Raw genomic sequence first — 5148 nt, 5'->3', positions numbered from 1 at the left:
TAATTGCAAAATAAATAATGTCTTTATTTTAAATCGAACCCATGGAACCCATTAACATGTAAATTATAGTGTAGTTTCCAAATATAGGCCTAAACAAGGATATTAGACATACCAAACACATAAACATCAGAGACAATATAATAGTATTGGCTATAATCACGTCATATATAAACAAAAACACTTCCTTGGCCACAATTGTTTTCATCCTGTTACAATGAGACGTTAAAGTTTCAAAAATACATCGCTTTGTTATCACCACGGACACAAAGTTCTGTGTATTTACATGTTATGACTGTTTGGTCCAGATAAAGCAGCTGTAGATCTGTTTGAACTGGGAGAAACAGGCTGCGTGCGCTGCCGCGGAAATCACTCTTTGGCAGACGATCATCGTTTGGCATGACACCTGTCCCTGGCGCCTGTGCATCGCTTTATTTTAGATCGATTGAATTTTGTTTGTTTCCATCATGTATGAAACAAAACCTTAAACACAACCCGAGTTAAGAGACTGACCGAAAAAAACACTATATCTCACTGTCAGCCGAGCATCAACACTGCCCATTGCTTTCTGTTGCTATGGGACTCAATTTAGTTTTTAAATTTAGATTTACTAACTGGATGTTTTTGTGTTAATACTTTACTTGTAAACAATGAATCCTGCACTTCTGTAATGGGGATACTCTCTATTTCCCAACCAGACTTTAATATGACGCAGTTTAAACATATTTATTTATTATATTTATTTTTCATATTTATTTTATCGTTTGTTTATTTTTCATTCACATGTTTTTTCTTACAGATTTTAGTTCTTGATTACCTGTGGATATTTATTCAGTTGATACATTTTTTATTATAAATAAGTGCACTGCAGAGACAATGCATACAATAACATAAGTGTTCAATAAATGTTAATTTAGGTTCAGCAATTGTGTCTCATTTGTTATTATTATTAAATTGTTGTATTTTATCTGATGCTTAAAACATGATATCGGCATTATATATCGGCCGCCCCGCTCTCTAACTATCGGCATCGGCCATTGAAAAACCCATCGGCTACCACCACAAGTGCGACTTTTAGGGTGGCTACTACCTCTCTTTTTTCACCATACATGTGTTTGCATGGCACGACACCCAGACGGACGTTTGATTTAAAATTCATACTAAAATATGATCAAAGATACTTATTAAACAGAGGGAATTAGATATAAAAGGCTGCCTATAATATAAGCCTGCTTCCAATAAAGGACTGGTTCCCTCTCCACTTGAGGTAAATAAAAGCTCTGGTCACTATTTGAACAATAATTTCTCCTGTGCTAATTATCACATTTGTATATCTTAAAAATCGGACTATTTCTGTTTTTGTATTTTTAGCTATTTGTATATATTTTACATTTAAATTGTATTTTTTTAAATTCATTACTATTTTTATTCTCTCCTCCCCCGTAACTTTTTGTGTTATTAATGCTTGTGCTGCCTGTACTGAAGTGCACCAACTTCACCAGAAGAAATTCCTCATATATGTAAATGTACCTGGCGAAATAAAAGCCATTCTGATCCGAATGTGGATAAACACGTTTGTTCCTTTCGTTGACCTTTCTGATTTATTTCCAAATAATCACATTTATTTTCTCGATCCTTGCGACGCCTCCCACGGTTTCTTGCGTCGGCCTCCGTCTAGAAAACAGAAGAGAGAGAGAGAGAGAGAGAGAGAGAGAGAGAGAGAGAGAGAGAGAGAGAGAGACGGGGGTTAAAGATATGGACAGTCGTGTACGCAAGAAAATCAATGTTTACATCAACACTGTGTCCAGTGGGAGAAGTATAAATTTCACAATATGTACTCACTTCTTTCCACTTTTACGTTTCCCTGTTTGGTGTTGATGTTTTGCCCAATACTTGTTTGGTGATTTCCATCTCCTGTTCAAGCACAGGCAGAAAGAAAGCTCCATTATGAGAGAGAGGAAAAGCAGGACGTGCTCATGACGTCCACACCTGAGATTAGCATCTGACGGGCGGACAAGGACGGGGGGGGGGGGCGGGAAAGCAGAGCGTTGTCCCCCTTAATATATCATTGTAAAAATAATTATAAACATTTAACATAGTATAATGATATGCTTTGAAGGCGCTTGTTCCCGTTAAAGATGCAAAACAAAGCGCTTTTAAGTTCCGAAAGATTGCGTAATTGTTGTGATTTTGTTGATAATTTTGGAAATAAATAAAGACGTAATTCCTAAAAAAAACCAAAACATTCTTTTAACAAATAGTGAAGTTAAAATGTTAAGTAAGTTTCTGGCATGCTTCGTAGTGTTCTGGACCTTTACACATCGACACAAAAACATTAGAGATCTGCTTCTTCAGGAAAATTACATTTATTTATTATGTTTATTTAAGTTAAAGGGTGTTGCTTCTCTCCTACTACTGTAAATAACCTGCATGCTGTACAACCCTTAAGTCATTTTAATTATCCAGTATATATAGTATCAGTACTTTTGGGGGCATCTTTGGTGTCGCCATATCCCCATATGTTCTCCTGAAATTTTGATATTTTTGTCCCCTGAATCTATTTTGAATCTCTGAAGAATTCGACGCGGACAAAGAACTCACCGGAGATTTGAAAGTTGTTTCCCGAACCGACGCTGCAATGGCTGAGGTTGATTCCAGTGTTTGACATCTTGTCTCCCATTGTTTCTGCTGAGATACAGATAACACAGGAAAAGCTAGAGTAAATAGAAGGACTTGTATTTAAAATCTTGGACTGTTACATCTATTGTGAGTGATCCTGTGATCTTTGTACTTCCATGTGTGGGTTTGCAACTTTCCTCACAGAACTGTAATTCCCTCAACATTTGCATTAAATATAACTGTTGTCTTCAGGAGCATTCAGGAAATCAAGAAATAAATCCAGAATCCATCAGGAATGTCCCAAAGTCTCACACACACACACACGAACACATACACGTATTTGAACATGTACATGAACACACACACACACACACACGAACACATACACGTATTTGAACATGTACATGAACACACACACACACACACACACACACACAGACCAACACTCACTCACACACACGTGCACACACACACACACGCACGCATGCATGCACAGACTCACACACACACACACACACACACACACACACACACACACACACACTGTCCCACCTGTGGTTTGAGCTCGTCCTTGCTGTGAACTGAGCTCGGTGGCTTGGTGTTAGGTGAAGACACAGGTCTCTGCTTGTAGAGTCACCCTTTAAAGGTGTGTGTGTGTGTGTGTGTGTGTGAGTGAGTATGCGGATGTGAGTGGGAGTGTGTTTAGTTTCTTGAACCCAGGGGTGGGGGTGGGGGGGGGGGGTGGTGTGTGACTACAAACTCAAATAAGTCACAGATGCTTTGATTTTTGCAAGGGTCCATCATTTCAATTTAGCTAAAATACAATAATAAGTGTGGAATGTATCAGAAACATCGTTGCAATTGTCGCCACATTATTTATGATTTGAATGAATAAATAATATTTATTAATAACGATTTGTTAATAGGTTGACCTCCTCGCTACAACTTGTGAAGATTGCTTGAAGTACAAGTCATTTTGAGCAAATTGCTCAATCATCTTGGGAATTAATTACAAGAAGGAGCTGAAACTGGAACACCACGAGGTGCGTGGCGTCAGTCTTTCAGTATTCACTACACTAGCGTTCGCAATGGCCACGCCCCCTTACCACGAAATAACCCGGGTCCTCGCTTATCGACCAATTGACTTAACAACCTGGTCCTTGGAATCGAACTCATCGTTAAGCGAGGAGTACCTGAATTTCATTTCAATTTCAGATTTTAAAGACAAAATGGTGACCCGGCCGTCACCAATGCTGCTAATTGTTTTTGCTGTTTTATCGTCTACATGTTTTTATTTTGTGTGCTGCTTTTCTCGGCCAGGGCCTTCTTGGAAAATAGATTACATTTAAATGTGGCTACCCTGGTGAAATAGAATTCTAAATTGAATATATCAAAAATATCCATCACAGGCCACCCAGAATACTGTCAGTGTTAGATACTTGCAGTGTTTTATTGTTGACGACAGGCCCTTGGTGAGCACTGTGCTTAAAAAATACATTATATTCATCCCATTACATCCAGCTGTACATTACAAAGTTTGGCATCAGTCTGGTGACATTATTACCTGTCAAACTTTTTTTTGTTCCCCACTACCACCTTTATTTTGTAGTGTTTGAGGCAGAGATTTTAAGTCACTGATTTTATTATCTTATTCTGAATAATTCCACTGTCGAAGTGGCTTTGGAGCTCTTTCCAGTGCAACCAGTGGTCAATGTGTTGATACTGGGAGCTGACCGATACAACCAGTCGTCCACTGTTGGACGTTGGGAAATTCCGAGTATAACCAGCCACTACAAGCTGCTGAGTACAAACATGATAATTGTCACAGGATCAAGGTTGGAGCCCAAGTTCAGTTTTATACCTCATAGGCAACCGACCAACATTGGTCTGAAACAGAACCACATTGGTTTCCTCCGAAAGGTTTATCGCTGGTATGTGTTAAACATGAACCACTGTATATGACATCTTATACCTCAGAATTTGGAATGGAGTGTATTTCTGCTCCCATCCATTTCGACTGTGACATCTGCTGGAGAACATCAGTCACTACAATCCCCCCTGACAGTCTTCGTCGACAGTGACCACATGACGCTCCGTGTCACACTCAATCCATCTTTCGAAAAATTTCCACATGAAAGCAAAGGAACCTTAATAGATTGAAATAAAAAAACAAGTTCACCAACATTATGCCTCCTTTTGCATCTTCTGATCTTCCGTCGTTTAATGTGGAAGGTATAGGTGTATGTGTGCAGGTCTATTAAGTTGCTTTGGTCTGTGATTCCGAGATGACGGACTTGTGAATGATGGATCTTTGAATACACACATACTGCGTGGAAGCGGGTTTTGAAGATACCCGGGAGGTCGAAAAACTGATACAGAAGCTCCATCTATTCATTTGGACCCCGGCGGACGTTTTGCGTGACTTACTGAACAAAGCTTCCTACGTACCATTTGAAACCCCGTGAACAGATGAACAGGATTTATTTACCAGTTTGACCGTGAAGGGGAGAAAGGAAAAAAGGAAGCGAGTCG

General features: G+C 39.1%; 1 long non-coding RNA gene across 1 annotated transcript; it reads right to left on the bottom strand.

Moving 5' to 3' along the window:
* On the bottom strand, positions 1-3267 carry LOC307231876. The gene is made up of 4 exons (XR_013844222.1): positions 3169-3267; positions 2599-2685; positions 1840-1911; positions 1-1671 (listed from the first exon to the last, which is right to left on the bottom strand). It is a non-coding gene; the product is annotated as an uncharacterized lncRNA (long non-coding RNA).
* Between the last annotated feature and the right edge of the window lie 1881 nt (positions 3268-5148).

Source organism: Zeus faber, assembly GCF_960531495.2.
Source record: "Zeus faber genome assembly, chromosome: 6".
In the NCBI taxonomy this organism is placed as follows: domain Eukaryota; kingdom Metazoa; phylum Chordata; class Actinopteri; order Zeiformes; family Zeidae; genus Zeus; species Zeus faber.
This window is presented reverse-complemented; position numbering and strand designations above follow the sequence as displayed.